The sequence below is a fragment of the Lepisma saccharinum genome, chromosome 4 (assembly GCF_977018435.1).
Source record: "Lepisma saccharinum chromosome 4, izLepSacc3.1, whole genome shotgun sequence".
Lineage (NCBI taxonomy): Eukaryota > Metazoa > Arthropoda > Insecta > Zygentoma > Lepismatidae > Lepisma > Lepisma saccharinum.
In genome coordinates this window covers 59,208,089-59,236,011 of record NC_139232.1, presented here as the reverse complement: position 1 = coordinate 59,236,011, position 27,923 = coordinate 59,208,089, and the positions used below count along the sequence as shown (strand labels likewise).

The 27,923-nt window shown below is 38.7% G+C and overlaps 1 protein-coding gene across 1 annotated transcript in view; it reads right to left on the bottom strand.

Annotated features, from left to right (window-relative positions):
* Ip6k (Inositol hexakisphosphate kinase) overlaps window positions 1–27,332 on the bottom strand; it is a 64,702-nt gene extending 37,370 nt beyond the window's left edge. Inside the window, exon 1 of the mRNA XM_083120550.1 lies at window positions 26,924–27,332. The gene's annotated coding sequence lies outside the window, so the exon portion shown is untranslated. The remainder of the gene's footprint in view (window positions 1–26,923) is intronic.
* Between the last annotated feature and the right edge of the window lie 591 nt (window positions 27,333–27,923).

Here is a 27,923-nt window from a genome sequence, read left to right as displayed (position 1 = left end):
ATAGTTTGATTGAGTTGGTGTTTTAAGTCCACTTTATGAACAGTAAGGCTATAAATATAATCGGGGCTGGACCTACAGTTTAAAGAGGGATCCGAACCACTATATGCCTCCACCCGAGACCCCTTGATTACACTGCGCCATCGGCGAGGCCCTATCATAATTTGAATATTAGGGATTGAAAAATATTCTAACTCAAAACTCATTCAGTCTATTACGAACAAGCTAGCTCCAAGTATTGAAGTCAATCTGCATGGCAGATTAAAATTATTCACCACAAATTTCTTCAGCTGGTCATGGACAACATGCGATGTTAAACCGACACAAGACAATTCATGCACTGTAAAATCAATCTCCTTATGACAATCGATGTATAGACATTAACAATGCGTGTTAAATATTGTGATTCGTAAATTCATTTGTTTTAAGTTATATTTACTGATATGGGGAAACATGTGGAAAAGTAGACACGAATAACTGAATTCAATATTTCATACAAAAGTACTTTCAAACCTAAATTGGAAGGTGATTTTTCGCATTATAAACTGCATAAAACTTGATAACATGTTCATCATTTGCTTATCGGAACACTACACGATAATAGGAAGTAAGCGATCTTATTAATCTGTGATAATACTAGTTAGTATATATTGCCGCAAACTCATTTGAAATTGCGTTACTTTTCATTTTTGTTACCACATTTGTAGTTAGTAAAATATTTACAATTTGAATCAAGCTTAAATTGTTTATTATTATTATTATTATTTAGTATTGTCTACACAATCTTCACAATCCGTTCCAGTTGTACAGTCTTGGACACAGCTGGCTTGTAACGACCCTATTGAAGAAGCAGTGAAGCAAGCCATCCATGTCTGACCACCAAGCGCCTTGTGACTAGACAACCCAAACAGCATTGCAATTTTGCGGCTTGTATACCAGTCACGGGTATACATCTCTGTAAATTGAGTAGTGAGGCCAAAGAGAAATACGAGATGAAGATTGTCGATCGTAATGTCTCGTGTTCTCGACATGGAATAATACTCGGTCCACGTTACGTTCCATTATTTAATGTTGTTTGGGAATGAACCTGACGGACTAGGTTTATATTTTCAATTCTTGCATTACAGTAAATTCCATATTTTACAATTATATTAATGCTTTGAACGAAAATAATGCCCAGAAAAACATCGAACACACGTTCACACCATTCTTCTCACGCACATGCACGTGAAAACAAACACACAAAGCTAAGTTTTAACTTCCAAGTGAATGTCCAAATAACAGTAAATGGAGAAGCACGATGTGCGAAACATGGGATTTTTCACAGAAAGAATGCGTCTATTTGTGACATACGTGGTTTCTATTAATAGACAATGAAACAATTATGAGAGAAATTAACATGCATTTTCGTCTTCAGGTGTTGAGGAAGGAAACAGACTGACTGGAAAAAAGAAAGCATGGTGCCATTGATAGGCTGTTGGTTAGCGTACAGAGCTTTCATCAGTGAGGTCAAGGTTCGATCCCCACCAAGGACATTTATTTTTATTCTTTTCTATTAGTGAAGAAGTATGTAATATTGTTTTCTAGGCATTTTGACGAAAGGATACGCATCAAATTTGTTCGTTTAATCTGTACTTTCATTCTTCTAATAAGTTCTCTATCGCAATGGGATATAGAGATTCCCTATCTAGGCGATGGATATCTTCTCAATGGTTACGTAGCTGCGATTCTCCAGACCCTTACACCCACTTGTATTATTTATTTACTTCATTTCATATCTAATGAAAACACACAGATATAGCTAGAACAAGAAACACACCTCGCGTCGAAGGTTCCAGACTCGAGTTCTGGCTTTTTTTTGTGAGGGTGATTATTCTTGTGTGTTTTTTTATCATCTTTGTCAAAAAAATATTCCTCATTATTGCCGTGATTAACGTAGGGAGAGACCAAAGCGACTGAAATAACAAAAGTACAGAAAATGCAAGACACATCTGCGGAATTAGCAATCTGAAAATTAACTTGCGTTTCAGTCGACTACTTGCGAAAGAGTTTCGTGTTGTCTCGTTTGGAGTGTTGGTTATCGTGTCGGACTAGCATGCGGGCAACCCGAGTTCGAGCACAGCGAAAGGCAAGTTTTTTTTTTTTTTTTGTCTAATTTCATCCAACCTTATTTATAAAACTGAGGTTTCTGCAAAACCTTTTGAATTGCATGCCACTTCGTATGTTGGTAATCTGAAAGCATCAAAGATGAAAATTTGATGTTTCGAAGCGACGATGTATTTGTGTATGTGTTGAAAAAACGCAGTTATTTATTAACGAAAAACATGCAGCCACGGGATCATTGAGAACGCTTCCTAGTTGTCAGTGCTAATATGGCAGTAACTACAGTCTGTCAACACACACCAACTTTCACGTTTCCCGTAAAATGATTACCTTTCCACGTTTCAAAATCATGAGTGCTGTCTAAAGGAATACTTTGATACTTGCGTTTGCATGTTCGAATCTAAAGTAATACGAAACTTTTTTCCCAACAAATTACATTCAAACCGTTAATAACTGTTTGAAATGTGATACTGATATCATATATGGAAAGAATAAAAATGGTGAATTTCGCTTAATACAACTTATAAATAGGGAGCGGAAGTTTATGAAATGTCATCTTTTTTCTGACATCTCGGACGCGATGCCCATTAAATATACACAATATTACACTTCATCTAGAACCCAAAAAAGGTAATTTTAAAGTGAATTTTTTTGCATTTGTTGCTATTTGTCAGGTTTTAGGTCATTTTCCCGGATTTTCGGCATTTACCCGTCATTTTTTGCAATATTCAGTATATTGTTTCATCATATTTTGTCACTTCTTTAATTTTGGTAATATTCTTGAATCTTTTCACCAAGGTATATATATCTCGCAGGATTGCAATTTATGAGCAAAAGAAATGCTGAACTGGTGATAGCCTTTGTTGTGTCGGGGGAAACCACCAGGTGCCCGTCTGGGGCAAACTCAGATTTAAGATCAGATAAGGAGAGGCTTGAAATACAATAGCTAGACCCCGTTTGCACTGAAAATCCTCGTTGCATATTTTAATTGAATGTGCATGTGCTATCATTTGGTGCCTTTTTTAAAAAAGAAAGATTGCATTTTGTTAAATTTCATTTTCATTTCAATTTTAAAACTGAAACTAACAAATTTTATGGTAATTTTTTGCATTTTACGTCAATTTTTCCCAATTTTTAGGATATTCTATAGGTCATATACCTATATTTTTTAGGTCATCAACTTCCGCTCCCTACTTATAAATATATTAAATTATGTGGATACCTGATATGAAACGTTCGATGCCCGATCAGAGAGCCTGAATGTTGCATTGAAAACTGCAGAGAACAATGACTGACTTATGAACAGTGAAAGGTTTTTCCATGCTCCAATGGGATTTTATTTATAACTATAAATAAACAAGGGAGAAGGTCACAGGTTGGTATGATGAACTAAATTGTAAACTAAAAGTTTTAATTGAAGAAACAAAACACGTTCGCGGTTAAAAATAGGGCATTCAATTTCAGACACATTACACTAACTGAAAGACTATTTTCAAAATTAATAATATTTGGATAACGTGGTGTTAACCACGTAATGCACTTGATAATCAAAGAAACATAATTTTTCTTGAGCATGCCCTTTATTTTGTGTCTTGATTGTTGAAATAATACGTTGAAACGAACAGTAGTATGTTTTAGAGTGTGTTTAGAATCTCTTGTGTACTGCATGTAAATACTGAAGTCATTTTAGTATCCTAATCAAATAACAATTATTCAGTGTAATCCTTTAAAAGGAAAGCCTTTGTTTCTTTGCAGCTGTTCATGACAGAAATTCAATTGCAAGACGAGTTACCAAATTAGCAATAGTTCTCTTACATATTTGTGGTATGTGCTTGTCTGCCTTATACCGGATGATGAAGGAAGCAGATATAAAAGATAGACAATTACTGTTCTTGGGTAGCTCGTCCTGCTTTTGTCAGAAAACCTGATCAGCATACTGAACCAAGCCATCACACGAGACACGACTTCAATAATATAATCCCGTTTCTGTGGCCAAATACCTCCAAAAAAAGTCAATAAAATTATCAGTGTGAGGAGACGGAGAAATAATTTCCTTTTATCTTACATTATACTCTGTCTGTATGCCTAGTGTGGTTTGTCTGTCCCAAAGCTGAAGACAAACCTCTGTCTGTTGTAACGCGTAGCATGTTTTCTTCCAGTTTACAAATCACGTAAAATACCTTCGTTCACTTCAGTGTGCTGGTTCTACAGGCTCAAGGTCGTGTCGACTGATAACGAGAAAGACCACGTGACTCCGGGGCCAACTGTCAGTACCGAAGACAAGCTTCATTAACTTTTGCGAGGTTCCTTCTAGTCCTTGACAGAGCGCATGCTCCGTAATTATGTGCAGAAAACCCATGTTTTCTGTGTATAAAATTTACGTATGTTTGGATTGTGTGCTCAAATGTTGAAGTAAACATAACTCCGTGACACACAACAACAATTACAAGCGCTTCAAAGATTAGAAACTTAGCAAGCGTTACTCATAAGACGATTAGATTGTCCAACTGAGAGAAGACCAGGTGGTGGGGTGGTAGCGTGTAAGTTTGACACGCAGGAGATACTGGGTTCGATTCCCCTTTGATTGCCTCCATTTTTTTTTCTTAACTCGAGCGACTATATATTTGAATTTATTTATTGCGAACATTCCTATTTTATTTGCTGTGCGAATTGTTGAATTTTGTTTTCCAAACGATTACGATAATTTCTTGTGAATAGTATTATATTTATTTCTGGATCATTTTCTGGATGTATACTTTTCGCCAGGCATAACATTTTGTTGAGTATGTTTGTCAAATGATGAGATATGTGGAAAAAACTATCGCAAAAAAATAATTTTCACAAATAAAATTTAAAACGGTAAAGTAAAGATTTCCACCCAAAAATAAAGTAAAAATGTATTTAACTTTTAAAAAAATAAATTATTAAATAAAATGCAATAATTAGTTGCTCGAGTTATATAAAAAAACATAGGGCAATAGAACGGGAATCGAACTCAAAGCCTTCTGTATGTGAAACTTATCCGCTAGCACGGGGCCACTTGAAAATCATGTAATAGCTTCGCCTCAAGGCACTTGGAACTCATCGAAACCTTCAAGCGCTTTTCCTCGATTTTTTCCTTCTTTTTAAGTCCACTTTATGCACAGTAAGAAAACTGGATCTATTGTTTAAAGTGGGATTTTAACCACTTGGAACCACTAAACCGCGAATCAAACTTTTCCTCTGGAATTGTTGGCTAGCGTGCGATATTACCAATACTCGGTTCGGGCATGGATGTGGGTGTTTGTCCCAATGAGAATACAGATAATATAGAGGAAATTGACATGTGTCACAACTGAGAAAAAGGTGAAGAACGAGGATACTATTAATTTTGAAAATACTCTTTCAGTTAGTGTAATGTGTCTGAAATTGAATGCCTTATTTTTAACCGCGAACGTGTTTTGTTTCTTTAATTAAAACTTTTAGATTGCAATTTAGTTCATCATACCCACCTGTGTCCTTCTCCCTTGTTTATTTATAGTTATAAATAAAATCCCATTGGAGCATGGAAAAACCTTTCACTGTTCTCAAGTCAGTCATTGTTCTCTGCAGTTTTCAATGCAACATTCAGGCTCTCTGATCGGGCATCGTACGTTTCACATCAGGTATCCACATAAATTAATATATTTATAAGTAGGGAGCGGAAGTTGATGACCTAAAAAATATAGGTATATGATCTATAGAATATCCTAAAAAATGGGGAAACAATGACGTAAAATGCAAGAAATGACCATCAAATTTGTTAAGTTTCAGTTTAAAAATTGAAATGAAAATCAAATTAAACAAAATGCAATCTTGCTTTTAAAAAAAAGGGCATCAAATGATAGCACATGCACATTCAATTAAAATATGCAACGAGGATTTTCAGTGCAAACGGGGTCTAGCTATGGTATTTCAAGCCTTTCCTTATCTGATCTTAAATCTGAGTTTCCCCAGACGGGCACCTGGTGGTTTCTCCCGGCACAACAAAGTCTTTCACCAGTTCAGCATTTCTTTTGCTCATAAATTGCAATCCTGCGAGATATATATAGGCATATATTCACCTTGGTGAAAAGATTCAAGAATATTACCAAAATTAAAGAAGTGACAAAATATGATGAAACAATATACTGAATATTGCAAACAATGACGGGTAAATGCCGAAAATCTGGAAAAATGACCTAAAACCTGACAAATGGCAACAAATTCCAAAAAAAAATGCACTTTAAAATTACCTCTTTTGGGTTCTAGATGAAGTGTAATATTGTGTATATTTAATGGGCATCGTGTCCGAGATGTTAGAAAAAAGATGACATTTCATAAACTTCCGCTCCCTATTTATAAGTTGTATTAAGCGAAATTCTCCATTTTTATTCTTTCCATATATGATATCAGTATCACATTTCAAACAGTTATTAACGGTTTGAATGTAATTTGTTGGGAAAAAAGTTTCGTATTACTTTAGATTCGAACATGCAAACGCAAGTATCAAAGTATTGCTTTAGACAGCACTCATGATTTTGAAACGTGGAAAGGTAATCATTTTACGGGAAACGTGAAAGTTGGTGTGTGTTGACAGACTGTAGTTACTGCCATATTAGCACTGACAACTAGGAAGCGTTCTCAATGATCACGTGGCTTCATGTTTTTCGTTAATAAATAACTGCGTTTTTTCAACACATACACAAATACATCGTCGCTTCGAAACATCAAATTTTCATCTTTGATGCTTTCAGATTACCAACATACGAAGTGGCATGCAATTCAAAAGGTTTTGCAGAAACTTTAGTTTTATAAATAAGGTTGGATGAAATTAGACAAAAAAAAACTTGCTTTCCGGTGGGCTCGAACTCGGGTTGCCCGCATGCTAGTCCGACACGATAACCAACACTCCAAACGAGACAACACGAAACTGTTTCGCATGTAGTTGAGTGAAACGCAAGTTAATTTTCAGATTGCTAATTCCCAAGGTATAACATGCCTAGGCAGATGTGTCTTGCATTTTCTGTACTTTTGTTATTTCAGTCGCTTTGGTCTCTCCCTATGTTAATCACGGCAAAAATGAGAAATATTTCTTTGACAAAGATGATAAACAGACACACAAGAATAATCACCCTCACAAAAAAAAGCCAGAACTCAAGTCTGGAACCTTCGACGCGAGGTGTTTGATTGATTGATTGATTTAATTTATTTTACTTCGCGTTTTGTGCCTCTAGGCTAATTTGCGAAGATGGGGATGAGTGATGAAATGACCAAATTAATGAATGGACATTCACAAACAACCAAGCCCGACCGGGATTCGAACCCGGGACCCTTCGACGCGAGGTGTGTTTCTTGTTCTAACTATATCTGTGTGTTTTCGTTAGATATGAAATGAAGTAAATAAATAAGACAAGTGGGTGTAAGGGACTGGAGAATCGCAGCTACGTAACCATTGAGAAGATATCCATCGCCTAGATAGGGAATCTCTATATCCCATTGCGATAGAGAACTTATTAGAAGAATGAAAGTACAGATTAAACGAACAAATTTGATGCGTATCCTTTCGTCAAAATGCCTAGAAAACAATATTACATACTTCTTCACTAATAGAAAAGAATAAAAATAAATGTCCTTGGTGGGGATCGAACCTAGACCTCACTGATGAAAGCTCTGTACGCTAACCAACAGCCTATCAATGGCACCATGCTTTCTTTTTTCCAGTCAGTCTGTTTCGTTCCTCAGCACCTGAAGACGAAAATGAATGTTAATTTCTCTCATAATTGTTTCATTGTCTATTAATAGAAACCACGTATGTCACAAATAGACGCATTCTTTCTGTGAAAAATCCCATGTTTCGTACATCGTGCTTCTCCATTTACTGTTATTTGGACATTCACTTGGAAGTTAAAACTTAGCTTTGTGTGTTTGTTTTCACGTGCATGTGCGTGAGAAGAATGGTGTGAACGTGTGTTCGATGTTTTTCTGGGCATTATTTTCGTTCAAAGCATTAATATAATTGTAAAATATGGAATTTACTGTAATGCAAGAATTGAAAATATAAACCTAGTCCGTCAGGTTCATTCCCAAACAACATTAAATAATGGAACGTAACGTGGACCGAGTATTATTCCATGTCGAGAACACGAGACATTACGATCGACAATCTTCATCTCGTATTTCTCTTTGGCCTCACTACTCAATTTACAGAGATGTATACCCGTGACTGGTATACAAGCCGCAAAATTGCAATGCTGTTTGGGTTGTCTAGTCACAAGGCGCTTGGTGGTCAGACATGGATGGCTTGCTTCACTGCTTCTTCAATAGGGTCGTTACAAGCCAGCTGTGTCCAAGACTGTACTACACTCCTGTTCAAATAAAGAGATTAATTCTATTAAGTGTGCAGTCATATATGAACAGGATCGTACAATAGGTGCCCCTATTAGCCTGTCTGTGCATAAAGCCGACTTAAAGCAAAATTCAATTTGTACTATACGAAATTTATAATGAAAGACTTACAAAATAAGGACTTTTAAGTTGATAAATGAAAACACTTGCTGACCTATTTGCTATAATGGCTCTTGTTGCAGTATAATGATAAATGCTAAAATTCAACTCTTTAACGAATATGGAAGCAACATCTTCCAAACTAATAAAATTACACGCCATTGGTAACCATTACGCAACAAATGAGCAGTAACAGTGGTTGATGGTAGTTAAGAAAGAATCGAGTTGAACGCAATCTGGAAGATAAACACGGCTTCTATTTGACAATATGTACCGTACACAGAATGTCCCTTTACTGAGAGAGAGAGTGAGAGAGGGAAAAGAAACTGGTCAAAGGAAGAAAAGTATTTTAGGAACTTTCGGAACACATCACATGAACTTGATTCCATGCCTCATCTACCGGAACAAATCTGTTCTTGAAGTTGCGAGAACAGTGTGCTCTTTCTACATGTGGCAAATCTGGATCCAACTGAGACGAGACAGTTCTTACGAAGTTTATATCTGGAAACTAACATCCAACATGCAAAACTTATCTTTTAATGAACAGTATACAATACAAGAATTGGCATGGAACAGAAGGCCCAGGTTGCGTATTCAATATCTCAAAAATGATTTTTCTCTAGCAATATCATTGCCATTTTTCCTAAGTTAACGAGCCTTTCAGATTCTAAATTCCAAATAATTGAGAGAAAACAGTATAATACACCCGTGCCTGAAATGAGTGAGTGTCCAAGTAGTAGTTTTTAAAGTCCACTTTATGTACAGAAAGGCTAATCGGGACTGGACCTACAATTTAAAGTAGGATCCGGACCACTATGTACATAACTCCACCGGGATATAACCCTTGATTACAAGGCGGCATTGTACCTCAAATGAAGCTGAGATTTTGTTTTAACATACACAAGCCTGTTACGATATGGGAACGTTGCACATTTCCATTACGATTTCTTATAAACACTTCAATCGCTGTAAATTTAATTACATGTATTTATCCAAACATAAATAAACTTCCGTTCCACTGTATTTAAAATGTGTACCAGAAAATTTATGAATATTGCTTGGGAAATCATTTTGCCGTGTTAGCTTGCATTGTCATTATCTTTTCTTATCTTATTATACCTTAATAAAAGGGATACATCTTATGATTAATAATTACTTGTATTGATCTATTGATAAATCTCTGTTCTTGCCCAAACATGAGCATTCGTGCATTTATTTCATCACCTGGATTAATCTAAAAATTAATTACGCAATTAAAAGTAATCTTCGTTAATCTATTACGTAGAATTACAGCGCGTAACTTCTTTCATCATGGAGTTTTCCTATACGTAGCTGACTCCCAGCAAGCTTGTTTTGTTGTTGCTGCCTCACCAGGTTAAAATCTCGATTGATTTATTACACAAGGAGCACGTAATATCTCAAAATGCCTTCCAGCTTCCGCCATGCTGTCCTTGGTTTAATGGCAAATGAGGAACTTGCCAAACAGGTATTATCTGTGCTCCTTGGTTGCAGAGAGAACACAACGTCACCAAGAGAAAGTATCCCGCATGGAGACACGCAGGCTGCTACCACAGTGTGGGAACATTGCATGGTAGAAGCAATAACGGCCATGTCTCACAGTGCAACTTCCCTGACTTTTTCCATATTTTTTTAAAGGTATTTTCTTGGGATATTGGTCAGATGGATTGTAGCTTTCCAGCACAGTAGCTAACACTGTAACGCCTTGTAATGAAACATTTCCAAGGTGCAATTCCCGGTTGAGGTACAGCGCGGTGTGTTTCGTATCCCACTTTAAACTGTAGGTTCAGTTCGATGGCCTATCTGAGTATTAAGTGGGCTTAAAAGAAACTTTGACAAAAACTTATTTTCATGCTACTGATATTTCTTACGCTTTTGGTCAATTGTGACTAACACTGCATTTCAGGTCTCCTGTTTAATAATTTTTAATGTTTTTCGGTCTTGAATTAGTTACACACACGTTACATTACATCCGGTATAGTATCAGCTACCCACCCAATCTGTATAATACGCGAGCTGTAAAAATACGGAAGTACTGCTCAATGCTCAATCACGTAATTAAGAATGCAGTTCGTTCGAGTAAAGAGTATTGTAAACATTGAGAGGTATTGCAAGATGTCAGTAGATTGTGGTATCTACTTTCGACAACACTCGAATGTCAGGATCTCGCACAAAAAGAGGCAAAAAATCATACATACGTTCGGTTGGAAACCAAAGGGAAAGCTAGGACGTAAATTTCTCCATCTAGATGGAGAGAACTCGCCAGCAAAGAAAATCATGCTTTCTCTTTCTTTCGGCTTTTTTAAGCAACATCAGATCCATATGAAAAATCTGGCCGAGAGTGCCTCAAAAGAGTTTTCGTAGAATGTTCTAACCACAGAACAGCAAAATACTGCGGTAAGAGAGGTTTCGTTCTTTTGAGAAGGGGGGGGGGTCCTGTTATTAGAATATCTACCAAAGACGGTCGTGAGAGATGAAAGAAAGAACATGCCCAAATTGTAGGGTACCCTAAAAGGCAACCCATATATCGAGTCCTTGACATTCCGGTCTTCTTTGGCACGTGCCTGGCAAAATAATTATTCTGAATTTTAACTTTAACCTTTACGATGCAAGGATATTGTTAATACAGTAAAACAATAAAACATTTTACAAGTAAATTTGCACTTGATATCAGGATTTTTTTGGTCTGTTAGTAAATATTTAGTACAGATAAAAAAAGGCAAAGGGTAGACACCAACAACTTGTGCCAATTCAGAGGCTAGAACAACACTTGTACGACATACAGTGCGATCCATGAGTATTACCGTGCAAATTGTCCACGACCATGTTTGCGCACTTTATTTGACCCAATAAGAGCTTCAAGAAATAAAATAAAACTCAAAACAAGCTGTTAACAACTTCTGCACCAGCATACATAAAAATCCATCGCTTAAAAACACATAGCATGTAAGAGAAAAAAATAATGAAAATAGTCATGGACAATTTGCTGAGCAATACTAGTGGATCCCATTGTACATTTAGTTCTTTTACTCGCATTTCTTTTATATTCCTAGAATTATACACGGAGAGGATGTAAAGGTGAGCCACGGCCACTACCTGGAAAATAAATGTCAACCTAAAATTAAACATATTAAGATGTATTCAATCACAGTCATTTATGTTAATTAATATGAGGCCGTTGCACTTCAACCTAAAGGAGTGTTCTTTGAGGAGATAACGCTGTTATGCCTCGTTTGCCGTCCCTGGAAAAATATATTGTTTCCCTTCCCTGAAAAATATCCCGCGGACGTCCATGTAAATAGCTATTGCTGTGGTTATAAATATTCTTGAAAATGCCAGGGGTAGACAAAACTAAAAATCATTAAGGCGCCAACCCATTTTTCTCAGGAGCCAGCATTTCTTTCATAAACAGGCTAAGAAAGCCATGAATCCAAGATAAAGCTACACATTTTGAAATGTAACCTTAAAACATTTAATTTATTAATTAATACAAGATAGGTTTAAAGGATTTAATTCGTATACCGAAGTGGCCTTCCTAAAGAAGGCTCCATCGGTAATAACATGAATGACCGATTCTACCATATCACTGCAGTTTTAGAATTTGGCTAACAACATGCAACTAATGCCATGTTTATTATTCTGCATTAATGATACACGTGACGTGATACAGAAAACACACAAACATTAAAGATAGTAAACAAAGGCAATGGAAATTTCCATAAGCTCTAGAGGAGAGAGAAGAGGGTGGAAAATGATTCAATGGCTTTTCTAATGGCACATTATTGGGGCCAGAGAAACCTCATGGAAAAACGTCACTGACCAGCGGAACAGAGAATTACGTAAGAGAATCTCATGTTTCTATCTAATCACCATCAGTGATCGTGCTGTCAAACAGACACGCTTGTTTACCCAGTGCTTCCTTGCTTGCCCGATTTTAACAAAGTTAACGCCGCCTTGTCAACTTTCACTTTAGTCAGTCAGCCCCTGTTTCCTTCCTAACCCAGTCTTTGGAGTATTACAATTACAAAGCAAGTCAATTTCTCATTTCACTCAATGAAACAAATTTGACAGGATAAGATACAACGACGAAGCGGAAGAGTTTCAAAAAATGTCGGCAAAGCTTTGTTGTAAGTTCACAGGTAATCTAATCGGGACTGGGACTGTGGAGTCAGAACCATTCTAATGTGTTCCCACCAGAAATTAAAACAAGGAAGCTCTGACTGCACGACGATAAGGTTAACCACTACGCTATCGGTAATGCCCGAATGCCATTCAACATTTTTTTAATCGACTGTAGATTTATTTTAAAAAGATGGCGGAGTTATATTTGGAACTACCACATATTCCGAGAAGGCCGGAGTTTTCAATATGGCAACCCTGTATTAAGTCACATCGGCCAACCGATGTTACTCGGTAGAAACATTGAAGAATGAACATACAGACGTACGAAAGTATTTTTTTCTTATTTTGCAACATATTCCTCCCATAATCAAGTCATTCGCACACATTCCGAATCCATAGTGAATTCAACGTTATTTTTTTTAGTGAACAGTATGTCATAAAGTTGTTAAACATACATTGGATTTTGTGAGCTGCAAAATATTGTGAGTTTAGACTTCAGGACCACCTTATAGATCAATGTTTCGAGCAGTTCCATAATGATTTGATTCAGTTTTATGTATACACCGATTGGTACACTGTGTAACAGAAAGCTTTCGTTTGGTTTTGAACGGGAAGAACTGGTACCCCAATAATACTGTGTTACACGTAGAATAACGCCATTTTATCTCGTAATAACTTTGGGAATATTTGGTAATTATCAAAACGAACGTGCAAGTCACTCACATGTGTGGCACGAAAACTTGGGTTCTATTAAAATTTCTGTGTCTTGAACCTCGATTCTACAGTAGTCCTTCACTTTCAGTTTGAAGGTAATGTATAAGTTTCGAAAGTGCAGGTCCCGCAGATTAAAAACCAGCTACCTTGAATTTAAAAAATAAAAACGCGCCGTCCTTCTAGCACGGGACGTGTTCCTTCCGTCGAAAAACATCCTGCACGAGGTGTCAAAGAACGGAAACAAGCCAACGGAAATGTACTTCGTCTCTTTCCAACTTTTACCTTCTTTCCCTCTACAAGAACTGTGATTTCCTTAACAACATGTAGATCTTGAAGTATGCAACTTTCTACTATTTCACCAGCTTCTGTCTTTTCTTGTGTCACGTCTAGGAAAACTATAAACTGAGAGACAGCATGGACTATCGTGAAGGAGTCTATGGACGCTAATTTATAGCTGAAAGTCCACAGTATTCTCAATTTGTGCTTAGAAAATTTCCCATCATTACGATGGGATACCATGTCTCAGCTCGGCTATCTCTGGAGCAGGCGAACGAAAACAAGTCTTTGCGCAAGCAGTGACGCGAGATGGCCCCGCCAATGAACACGTGAGAGGAAACGGGATTGCGTGGAACGGAGGCGATTGCAGTTGCCAGCTTTCACGGTAGGTAGCGTGTACTGCTTCGTGTTCCTCCCCTTCTCTGACGCTATGCGGGGCCTTGCTCCAGAGATATATGGGACAGGGTATAGTCGAATGTTCACCACATCTGTGTACATTTCATATCACCATAGTTGCTCAATCGTCTAATAGTTCGCACGGATGACGGCTTACGGAAAGGACAGTTTCTTCGCCGATCAGTATACGCTCGAAACCCAGTAGTTCACGTGTAACAGTAATTTTTCTGTAGTATTGGCCCTTCAAATATGGATCGTAAAAGACGCAGTGAAATAGAAACTGAACATAGTAATCATCTTCATGTTAAAATGTAATTTAGTCCATCTTTACAACACATAGCAATACATGAAAATGAATAGATAATTATGGGCTGAAACTACCAGGACGGATTTTTACACATATATTTGTACGATTATTGTCCCATTGAAATGATATTTGATATTCTATATATTCGAGCGAATTACGCTCGAGCGTGGGAGATTCGATCGAGTATTTTCGAGCGAAAGTGGTCCAATGCAGTACTCTAATATAGACAGTGTCGAGGTATTCGTTGTACTTTAATGAAGAGTTTCTATCACTTATGTAACACTGAGTTTTTTCTGCTCAACGATAATTAGAAGGCACGCATTCCTTAGGTGAGCTACATCGAACATGGAACTGTTTATAGGCGCACTGTTAAATATTTCATTTTGCAAAAGAAACAAATATGAAACAGTCCGTGCACTTAGTTGTAGATTTTGTGAACAGTTACGTAACTGGAGCCTCGCCTTTGTGAGGTTAAAGAAATGAAGAAATATACAATATCGCAATGCTTTCGTAACAACCACAATAACAAAGTATGTAGCTCGGAGTTGCATTATATAACTCGCTTCTCATTTACACAGTCCCGTGGCTGAAAACTATTGAAAATCAGCTAATAATAAATTTCGTGTCCTGGGCTAAACCTTATTCTTGAGGCAAACATTTGCTTTACTAAAGCTACGTACTGACTAGAGTCATGCGCTGACGCATGCTACATATTTCTTGCTCTTTCCCCTCCCACAACAAGGCTTGTTACCGTGCTGAGCAAAACATGCTTCGCTGATAGCGAGCTAACGTGAAAACAAAAGGAATCCGTAATCTACCAAATGCGTCATACAAGCACTTACTGTTTTACTTCAAGAACGTTTCTTATCTCTATATTGGAATTTCCCTCCGTTCCATGCATCATTCATCCTCATAGTTGCAAGTAACCAGGAAAGCAGCATAAGATACATCTTCAATGAAAAATCGCCCTGTTGGAAACATTACGTGGCCTGAGCGTGCACGGGTATTTCGTGGATTGACCGACCACTATCTGGATAACATTGAAATGACCTTTGTGGGGAAAGCATGTTTGATTTTCGGATGTTATATATTAGAAGTTGTACGCTGTGAAAACATTAGATTGCAAGGTATAAGGAAACTTTATCTTACAAGAAATAAGGAGCTTTCTTGTTCTGATCTTTAGAGTTCTAGTCATTAAAAGAAGTCGTTTGTACTAAAATTATCGGACTCTTCGATCTAAATAGAGGTTTTCAGCAAGCAGCCATACTTGTTGAAGTGTTTCAAATTATTACTGTTAAGAGAATTCCTCTCAAAGTTAACAAAGAAAAAAGTCAAAATAAATTTGAAAATCTAAACCAAATGGGTTTTCGAAATTTACCAAGCATATATCTACTGCGAACATCGACAACAATAGGATTTTTTTAAAAAATGAAGCTTCCTTGCATTAACACCCACAGTAAAGTAACTGCGAAGTACTGACGAAAGCATTTGTAAACATCCTGGATATGATCCCTCCCATAAAAAATCATGTTTACAATTATAACTCTCCCTCTCCGAAATACCCACACTACAGTTCCTTGTGAAGCGTTAAGCCGCGTTTACACCGGGGTTGCTAACACATGTAACCAACTTGTTGGTAACATTTCGAAAAACACTTGTGAATTTGTTATCAACATCTCATGTAACATCAGATTTCCAGTGTTGGCAACAGAAATTTTGTTATCCACAGGAAGTCGGTAAAGATAAAAGAATGTTAGCAATATTTGTTACCAACACATGTTAACAGAGCCTTTTCGATGTTAGCAACATTTTCCCCCATTTCCCCTCCCGCCACCATCACGCCAGTGACAGCCAGCCAGCGAGTGCGAAAGCATCGTTTCGTGCGAGGTGTGTTTTGTTTTGTAATTTATTTATCATGGAAGATCTTTTGAGTGAGATGTGGTCAAAGGATCAAGTGCGGAACTTAGTTGAATTGTTCCGCGATAAGCCTGTCCTTTGGGACCAAACTTATCCATAATTTAAAATACAAAAACCAACAGGTCACTTCCGCTATAATTAGCCCTTTCCCGCAGTGAAGGTCTCCCCCAGAATCTTCTTGGTCTTCTCTCTTCCACCAAAATGACACATGCTGCCACAGATAGTGCAACTTCCTCCACAGTCGGCATCTTGCAGCCAAAACGTTACGAAAAGTTATTAACAAAAATAAAGTCAAATTAGTGTTATGGTTACCAACAGTTGTTGACATCTGTTCTTAACCGTGTTGGTAATAAAAAGTTGGTAACATTCGGTGTAAACAGAGCTTAAGAAACAGCCCAAAGTTCACAGTGAAGGAAAAACAAACGTCACATACTGATGAAATTTTCCACAGAATCAAATCGAGATAACTTAAGAGCATCCGCATTAGATGTTTCAAGATGTGCGAAAGTGGTTGTTTCCTGATGATTCAGAATCTCGCACGAAATGCACTCGAACGTTTTCATCCTTCCCTTGACTGAAGTGACGACGTCAGAACTGTATTCCCGAAGTTGTGTACTACCAGGAAACGCCCCTATGATAACTGCGGGCGTACGCAAGTCTTCAAACAAGCGTCACCACAGCAAACGAACAGATGGTTTCCGATTACATAACGAGGCCGTCTGGAGGTCGTTATCGTAATTCTTCAAACCATGGTGTTTGAGCTCCTTGCGTCAGATTCACACATGCTACACGATACCTCTACCCCAGTAAGAACCTGGAAATTTTGCAAACTAGGGCAAAGACAGAGCATAGGCGTGCGCACGGAGGGGCAAGTGGGGGGGGGGTTGCCCCCACTAATCATGGACGTCCGCAGATTTTTATCGCGGGGGACAAGGTATTTTTCCATGGGGTATATTATCCCGATAATAGTGTTGCCCTTCAAAACACACCACTTGAATTCGAAATTATCGCATTAATGTAAATTACTATGACTGAAATCAAATTATACGTGTGAAATATATTATGCTTTTAGGTTGACATTCGATTTTTAAGGGGTGTGTGTGCCCATCCTTGCTTCCCCTTCCAGACGTCCATGTCCCTACATTATTATACTTTCACCTAGAAATTTAGTGGAGAGGAATCTTATCGCAATATTATACGATACTATACTCAAAGAAAATAAAGTACATATTTTCAAGCCGATTAAAGTTCAAAGCAACTACGGGGCAAGGGGGGTATAGTGCCGCAACCACAGGGGGCAATGGGCATTGCCCTAGCCCAACCTTGGATGGAAATCATTTGGGGGACAAGAGGGGCAAACATTGAAGTAAAAGAAAGCCAAGACTTGCAGAATCTAAGAGTAGGAGGACAAAAGGATACTCAAGATGGAATTAGTTTTCACGTCTTTCTTGCATTATTTCTTCCGGACGGCCAAGAGCACTTCCATGGGGCCGCAAAATTTCCTGAAACTGTTTCCTCATATTAACAGTTCAGTTCGTGCAGATTTTGTCTACATGATAATGAGAAATTACGTATACTGATATAAAACAGCGAAGTGTGGTTTTAAAGAATGCTGGGTTTCAAGCAATAATATCCAGAGGATGGCATCCCCGCGTTCACCTCACTTCGAGAACTGCTTTTCCCAATATTTTGATTTTGATTTGCTCTATTCTACTTCGCTTTTTGTGCCACTTTTGGCTAACTTGCGAAGATGGAGATGAGTGATGACATGATGAAATTGATGAATGGACACTCACAAACATCCACACCCAGACCGGGATTCGAACCCGAGACCCCTATCGTCGTAGCGCGATGTGCTAACCACTCCGCCACGGTGGCCTGCGCATTTCCACAAATCTTTGGGTCGTATAATGAAGTGTAAAAAGTGGCGTGTCCGGGGAGATCATATCCTCCCCCTTTGCCCAAGTATTCCTAAAAAAAAAGAACGTCAAATGCTGAAAAAGATGGCAAAATGAGAGCTAACTACTAAAAATTGTATACGTAACCCCTTAATCCCCTTTCGAAAATCATGGGTACGCCACAGAGTGTAAACAATTCGCAACACTGCTGATTCTTGTCAAGCCACATATTATGGAATACACGTTACGTAAATGTCTCGAAAGTAGTTCCAATCTACCCGAACTGAGGAATGATTACATGGTTATAAATAGTGCAGAGGAAAGGGCAAAGCATGATAAGCAGCAGTCGAAAAACTATGTCCGGTTGCACGGAAAGAGAACTTTTTAACGACGTTTACTTACTCCATCATGATGCATAAAACCAGCGAAAGGAAATCCTGCTCATATGGCCTATGAAAGGATTCTATGAGGATTTTCTGTCACATCTAGACTAGAGCAAACAGCTATCACGCTGCTGAATATATGAGTTGGAACTCCATGATAAACACATTCAGAAATTCTCGAGACTGATATTCTTGGTCTCATTCTGAAAATGTGGCTAGGGAATGCTTCTTATTGTCCAATGTACCGTCACCGGCAATACAAATGGGATACCTGGATCCCGAAATACTCGCTTCAATGCATGGTATTATGCACTGGCGTACGCAGGATTTTCTTTCGGGAGGGGCTGGAATTGTAAAGGTGGATAGTAGATAGCTCCATTCTAGGATAGCGGCATACACAATAAAATAAATCGTATTTTTAGAAATCTCCACTCTCAAATATGGCAATCGGGAGTCATTTTAAGGGAACGTTGCATTTAATACCACCGTTTTTCTTCAAAATGTTGATTTTTCTCAAAATTTCGGAGGTGGTTATAGCCGCATCAGTCCGCCTCTGCGTACGCGAGAGGTGTTGTCTTGCCATAGGCGTGCGCAGACCCTCTTATTAGGGGAGGGGCAAAAGCCTTGATGAAAGTTCAGTCGGGAAAGAAAAAACTCATTTTGTCTCACTGTTTTAGTTTCACTGCGTTGATGGGTGTGTGTGTGTGTGTGTGTATATTATATATATATATATATATATATATATATATATATATATATATATATAATGCAGCAAGATGCACCATAACGAATAAATACATTTTCTCTGAAATGTGCCACACTTCCTTTCCTCCAAACAACTGTGTTCACGCATTCAAGACAAAACTGCTTAGCAGCAAGAGTCTAAAGTACTTACCAGTTATATCTTCTCTCTCTGGTAATTTACAATGCATTACAAAAAGCAATAAAATTGCGAGCGAAGCGAGCAAGAAAACTCTTAGATCGAAATTTTTGCAAACTGAAAACAATATTGATTTAATATGTCACAAAAAATTCCATGGGGCGCCATGGCAATATCTTTTACAATTTTCTTCATTTAGATCGTTCGACGCCCAGGGCCAAATCCCGCCGCCCTCTAGCTACGGCTCTGAACTTAACAAGACTATAAGGAAAGCAGATACTGCGAGCGAAGCGAGCAATAACATTTTACGAAATGTATTTTTATTTGTATAAAATTTGAGATCGAGGGAGCAAATTCCCTTTGTGCCACCCTGCCACCTCTTGGCCATCAGGAAGAAATAATGCAAGAAATTCGTGAAAACTAATTCCATCTTGAGTATCATTTTGCCCTGCTAGATTCTACTAGTCTTGATTCTTTTACCTCAATGTTTGCCCCCCCCCCTAGAATTGATTTCCGTCCAAGGTTGGGGAGGTGCAATGCTCATTGGCCCCCCTGTGGTTCCGGCACTGCACTCTCTTTACCCATTGCTTGGAGGCTAGATGAGCCCCAAAGAAGCTTTAACCACTTGAGATCACCCACGTGGCAGTCGCACGCTCTACCGACCGGTTGCACAAACGCAGCTCCAAAATAACAAAGATTGATTGATTTGAGTTCGTGTTTTAAGTCCACTTTATACACAGTAAGGCTAATCGGGACTTGGCCTACAGTTTAAAGTGTGATCCCAACCACTATGTACCTCCACCGAGTATCGAACCAGGGACCTCTTGATTACAAGGCGACGATGCTACCCATACGCCATCGGGGAGGCCCCGAAATAACAAAGAAAATGAAAAATACTGCATTAAGAAATGAAAAAAAATATTATGTTTGTAAATAAAATGACACATTAAACAAGTTAATAATTATTAGTTCAAGCGCTATTGAAAGTAAAACAGTTTATATTAATCCCCACCATCTTTCCTTTCCGATATGGTTTCAAGGGTTTATCTTGGAAATCATTGCAGAAGTCATTAGGGCTTGCGGCATTAAAGAATGCTGAAATTCATTTCACTTACACAAGCTTGGGAGGATCCAGTGACGGTGCTTGTGTGGAAGGGGTGGAACACAATCCACTAGTCCGCCCAACCAGCAAACACGACAAAGTAGATAATGATCATTTGGCCCAAATATGCATTTTGTATGGTGTTTGGGTATGTACTAAATATGACTGCCCTCCCCCATTCATTTTCTCATACAGTCGTCACTCGTCACTTCTGGCATCAGAATCATGGAAATTATTAAACAGGGAGTGTATCTGGGGTTAAATGTTACAAAATAGAAAATAAAAAACAAATCCTATAGATGGCAGGATGTTCGAGTGACTTTGCGCAACGCAATTGCATCACTCACTTCTCGCTTATTATGCAGCATGTGCCAATTATTTCTGAGGAAGCAGTGAGGATATCAATCTGGAATCATAGCAATTGAAAAACCTGCCTTGATGCAACTCTCGTTTCGTGCAGACGCACACTCATGCTGCAGGCTCATTTGCACAGACGCCACGCTGGCGAGATTGGCAGACAGTGGCTGCTGATGATTCCTCGACAACCTCCCCCTCCGTTTCAATCGCTTCTCCTTGAAACCTGCTGGTTCCTTGGGCGACCTTCGGATCATACGGTCACTGCTTTCCCACGTTCATCACACGCAAAAGGCGCTGCTTGGTACTTCATCGAGCTGAAGGTGCAAGAAAACACATCGTCTCCCCGCTCCAAGTTCTATGCCCTGCACTTTGATGATCTCAAGGTTAACATTGAGCTGTTGCTAAGCTGGGCTGGTTTGCACAGCTGGGTGGAACTCGATGTTGCCAGATATCAAGGTAAAAGAGAGGGAGAAAACCAGATTTGCTGATTTTTCCATTCCGCCCGTCTGTGAAAGACTGGATGTATCCTCAGTAGAGGCGGATGTTAATATTTAAAATTACGATATTGAACGACGTATCGTCTGAAAATATGGTGCTTCATGTTACGGGTTACACGTCGAAGTGTAATTACAACACAGGCGACAAATACAAAAATAAATAAGGCTTGGAAGTTGATGAAAAATAATATTTTTTTCCTGAACCTTGAAAACAGTGCTAAACCTGATAGCGGCCAGTTTCCCTTCAGTTCGAACCAAAAAACATTGTTTTTATTTTGCATTTCCGGTCATATTTGTATTTTTATCGTTGTGTTGCATTTTTTATATTTTCTTTTTTCTCCTTCCCTATTGTTTCAGGAATTTTAAATGCATATGCCAGCATTATATTAAATTTTCCTAACATGGTATTTTAGCAAGCACGCCATTAAACAACAAAAGCACAATATTTTTTTCTATCTTAAATCTTTGGCAATGGATTAAATAATTAATTGTGGTAAATTTATTTTTCACTTAATGCCTTAAGTGAAACCTACTTTGAGGTTCCCTTGCTGGCCACTATTATCGCTTTAATCTCTGGTCTTGGAAGTAAAATTAGTCACGACAAAAAAATATATAATCTGATGCACGCGAAACAACTGTATTTTCAGATGCTGACCGACTACCGTATTGTGCAAGGACCCCTATAACACAGAAAAACATTGCAGTGTATTTTACGTAACCTTCAAGTAAAAATAAAGAAAACTAGATTAGCACTTAATTACTTTTACCACTTTTCTTTGGTCAGGCCCGTACCCAGAATTATTTTGAGAGAGATTACAACGCAACACTTGTGAAAACTAAATTGCCTTCTTTTAACCACGATGACGCCTTAGTATGTAATTTCCTATGCATTTACAAATGTCAGCAGTATGTTCTGTAGCAGTTGGAAAAAAATAACAAGTATCACAGTGGATTATAACCGTGTAGGGTGTGGTTTATGGCACTTTGCTGTTTCCTGTTTCAGATGGCTCTACCCTCAGATGGTTACAGCTGTTAATGAACGGGTCAAGACAATTGAACATCTACTGACAGTGGCGTGCCCAAGGCGGGGTTGATGGGGGATTATAACCCACCCTTTCGCCCAGTATTCCTAAAAAAAAAAGAACGTCGAAGGTAGGAAAATATGACAAAATGAGGGCTGACTACCAAGAAAAAGTATACATAACCCTTCCCTTTCGAAAATCCTGTGGACGCCACTGTCTACCGACACTATAATTTGTTATCGTAGGCTTTGTGAGGCCTATCACTCAGGCGTGAAGTGGATTTAGTGCAGCAAACATGCCTCTTAAGCTCTGAGGATGCAGCCTGGAGTTGTTTGCATTGGTGCAAGGTGGGCGCAGCGTGCGGTATGTTGCTAGGGTGTTAGGTACAGCAGCCTCAACAATTTGTCGAACTTTACAAAGGTACAGGGGACTTGGAACATTCGCACGAAGGCCTGTTCCAGTCGTTTAAGATCAACATCTGCAAGGGATGACCAGTTCTTGCGGCTTCAAATTTTACGTGATCGCCACACTACCGCTACTGAAGTAAGGAATCGGCTACAGCAAGTTCGAGGAACTAGCATTAGTGCAAGAACAGTAAGGAGAAGGTTGAATGATGCCAATCTCCTCGCTAGGAGACCTGCCACGGGCAACTGAACTCACCAGACAACATCGGGTGGAGCGCCTGCGTTTTGCACGGCAACATCAGGTATGGACGATGCAACAATGGAGCGCAGTACTGTTCACAGGTGAGATTCAGCTTAAGATCTCCTGATGGCAGAGAGAGGGTATGGAGAAGGACTGGAGAACGATATTCCCCTTGCACACTGTCTTCCAGAAGAGCATTTCAAGGAGGTTCTGTGATGGTGTGGGCAGCAATAAATGTGGCTGCCCGTACAGAATTGGTTTTCGTGATGAATGGCACCCTCAATGCTCATCGCTACATTGCAGAAATCCTGGGAGATCATGTCATTGTCTTTGTGCCTTTTGTTGGGGACGACTTTCCTCTGATGCATGATAATGCACGTCCCCATATGGCCCAGTGTGTCCGGCAATACCTGAATGAAGTGGGCATTCAGCGAATGGAATGGCCAGCTCGGATCCCTGACATGAATCCTATCGAACATTTATAGGGTATTTTAGGGAGACGTGTCCGATAACGTGTACCCAACACTGCGAGAACTTCGCGACGTTCTGCAAGAGGAATGGGATAACATTTCTCTGGAAACCATTGAGGGTCTAATCAGGAGTATGCCAGAGAGGATGCAGGCAGTAATCCATGCAATAGGTGGCAATACGCGCTTTTGATTATGAATTTGTGAACATTACAGTACGAGAAGTTGTTAATGTAACAGCATACTTTGTGTTACAAAAGCAAAATTATATGTTTGTTTCTTTGTTTCATTTCTGTTCCATTTGTTGATCATTATGTATGCCTTCACAACAATGAATGTCAACAATGTAAACTTGTTTCAGAATGTTCACAAAACAAAAAGATTACTTCAGGATTTGTTTAGTTTTCATGGTTTCTGAATATTCATGGAATTGATTTTGATTTCAGAAAAGTAGGTGTTGCGTTTCTTTTGCCTTCGAGTGCAGTTCTGTGTTCCGAAAATAAACAATATTTTCAAATATCCTTAAATTTTCTTATGTGAGCGCCATTGAAAAGTTTAGAAAAATAACATATTTAGAATAGAAATTAAATGTTGTGTATTAGCAATTATTATTAGACTACAATAAAGATCATGTCTAAATATGAGTTAACCAAAAAATTAATAAACAGACATTGTCGTACCATGACTACAGTTCTAAAAAGTCGGGACGGGGATTAAAAGTGACGCACGGTCCTGACTAAATTGGTGAATCAGACGTATGGTAGTCTTGCATCAATGATTATAAAACTAATACTACCCATTATTGCAGACTACAGACTTCTACACAAGAAAAAATCATTTATGCGAGAACAAAATGGGAAATTTTTACAAATTTGAAAGATCGACGATGTTATTTTAGTAGTTTTTTATAGGTTGACATTTAAATATTTCAGGGTTCGAGGGGAGGGGGCAAAGGGACCGGGCCTGGCTTTGGCAGATTAAACCACCAAACAACGGGTTTTATCGAATTATTCAACTACTCTTTTGTAATTTATATAAAAAAAGCTTTCATTTCACAAGCAAAAATTATTTTTAGGCCATTTTTTAAAGAATTTTAAGATCATTTTTTGAGATAATTCTTGAAGCTTTCCTGGCGGCGAATATTGAAGAGCTTTTCTCGGGCAATCAGATTTGAAATTTTTTAGGTCATCAACCTCCGAGCCCTTGTTATAAATATCGCGATGAACTACAGAGGTGCCCACATTTAGGTGCTAGTGCCTTGGCACTTCCCCTCTTATTTATACTATATCTAAATTTCTGTTCAGTTATTGGAAGCTTGCATTTTCTTGAACCTTGGCATTTACAATTTCAAAAGGCTGCACATTCATTCTCTGGGAATCCATGAAATTTGAGCAAGCCCAGTTAGATGAACTGAAAGTATATTTCACCTGTGCTCCTCCGTCCTCACACTCTCCCCCCAAAACAAATAGCAAACGGCTAGCAAGATACAGTGACGTGCCCAAGGGGTGGGGGTGGGGATCATGACCCCTTTGGTCCAGCATTCCTTATAAAAAAAAGAAAAAAGAACGCTAAGAGCTGCAAAATGAGTGAGGACTGACTACTTAAAAAATGTATTTAACACCCCTTCGAAAATCCTGGGCACGCCACTGTGGATGTAAACCTTGTTCAGAGAACTTCTGGGACTTGTTTCAAAACAATAATCCTAGTAACAATAACACTTCAAAATATAGCTTTGACCTTCATAATTTGATACGTGTATGCATATTACATTAACCTGAAAACTAGAAAAAATGTACAATCACAAAGCTGCTGCGCGGGATAGAACGCTTATAAATACCAGGAAGAGTGAATTTGGATATACACTGGAAAAGTTTAGTTTAAAGTTATTTTTTCACAGGCGATGATCATGATTAGGCTTCCACAGTTCCACAAGTTTCGAAAAAAATAAATGTCACAGTCAGGAATCGAACATGGGGCCATCTTCATTAGTGTGATTGGATCAACTATAAAGGAGACCACGTAGAGTAATAACGGATAGATCCTTGTCCAGAAAACTATGCGTAACACCTGATGGCAAAACATTGTAAGAGGTCAGGTACGAAGCTTGTATTACATACTTCATATTCATTAACATGAAAAAAAAACAGCAATGTAACAGAATGAATGGCACTTGACGTATAACAACGGCATGCAACCATTAGTACACAATTAGTAACACGATAAAGGAACGAAGAAGCGCTTCCACGTCCTCGTTAGGTACGCAAATTCACTTTCTACCGTGACTCGGTGCGATTAGCAACAACAGTTTCTTCGTTTAACTCGTTTACAAATAAAGGACCCATCTGCCTTTGTGGCCGCAGAACCCTACAGTAATGAAATGTAAACAAACGTGACAGATCCATGCAAAATATTTGTAAGCGTCTAGCAAGGTCGCTTTGAAGCATTTGTCCGAGAGGCACTTTCGGACATTCTCGTTATTTAAACTCTACGGCCTACAAGTATGAGAACCATAACGAGCAAGCAACAATTGGGGGGGAAAGTGGGGTGGACTCACAAAATTTTCGTAATTACCATTTTAAACCTTAGTTTTAAAAATTCTTCAAACACAAAAGTCGTAATAAGGGTCGTTTTAAGTGGGAAGGCTTGTATTTATCACTTTGGCTTTCTGCTTTCATTTGAAAAGTTTGATATCTCAAAAATTCAGGAGGGGTTGTGGCCCCATCAGCTTCTCCCCTGCGTACGCCAGCGATTTTAATCACTGCTGTTTGGGTAAACATGCCTGGAACTCTTCGACTGTGCGTAGAGGTAATATTTCTAATACCATCGTGTTGTGCACGTAACAAGATTGAGGCGAAAAATTCTACTAATATTCCAACAACAGTACAAAAAATATAAATTTTGTCCTATCTTACACAGCAACCATATATTCGGAACAATTAGAAACGCGCTGTGTGTTTTTATTTTTGGGTTCTACAAATGCTTATGAGGAATCAGGATCTTGTATGACATGAAAACACGGTGCTTGCTTGCTTGCGATAATGCACAGAAAAATAATTACAGGATATGAAAAATGTGATCACAGCTGCTTTAGCGATAAAGATACTTCCTGCTAAGTATTGCATCAGTTTTCAACTTCCGGTACCGTATTGTATATCTTGACCAAAATCAACGCCAATCTTAATGTTATGCACACAAAGGCACGCCAGAACTGCACCTGTAGAGACCATAAATAACGAGGACGGGTTGTGGAATAACTTGGGAAAATTCCAAGCACGTTAAGCTAATGTTAAGTAGGTTATTAGATTTTATTATTCTTACCTCTTCACTGGCAATTCACTTCTCAGGCGGAAAATACAATTGACGAAGTCCCTTGTTGTGTTCTTCTTGTGATAGGTATAACAAAAATAAACCCCCACACTGTACACCAATGCCTACTACTAAAACATACACGGCTTGCAGCGTCTCTGCGCTGTTGAGCTTGTCCGACTTTTCCGTAGCAATGGCTGCTATAAGCAAAACGACTGGCTTGTTTGGTAAAGTACAGGAACCCCCAAACAACTTTCTAGTTTCTACAGCTATGCGATTTTACTGCAACAACTACAAAGTAAGCTTCTATGTCACGCTGAAAGCTAAACGAAAGCTTTGTTTCAAGATTTTTCCGCAAAATATAAAACAACAATGAACACGACTGCACACAAACATCTAGTTTTCATGGACTCTCTTTGGACACTGATCGAACGCTGCTCAACGCAAGCGCAAAAACGTAGCTCGCTTCCCCGCTCTATCGTGTTGCTACCTCCCCTCCCTGCGTAGGTCAACCAGCTGGGAAGAAACGTGGTCTGTTTGGATCACGTGACGAGATTTTTTTTTTCCTTCCCAGCTGTAGCGAATGAGATCCTTTCTTGGGAATCGCAGGGCATGAAGAGTAAAGTTTACACATCTACCTTTCGCACCCAGTCGTTCGGGGGACTAGCATGACGTAATGGACGTTCGGAAGGGGGGAGGGCGCCCCACCCTGGAAAATGGTTGATTTAGTTTATTTTACTTCGCGTTTTGTGCCTATTGGCTAATTTGCGAAGATGGGGATGAGTGATGAAATGATGAATTTGATGAATGGACAACCAAGCCCTAACCACTTGGCAACAGGGTCCGGCCCCTGGAAAATGGATGTTCACATAAACTTATATATACACATATATTTCATTTCATTCGCAGTAATTTATGTTTATTATTGGAAAGGTGTTACAGAAACATGATAGCTTGCATATCAATTTGTTTTTTGTTTTTTGAGGGGCAGAACTATTATGGGTGGAATATG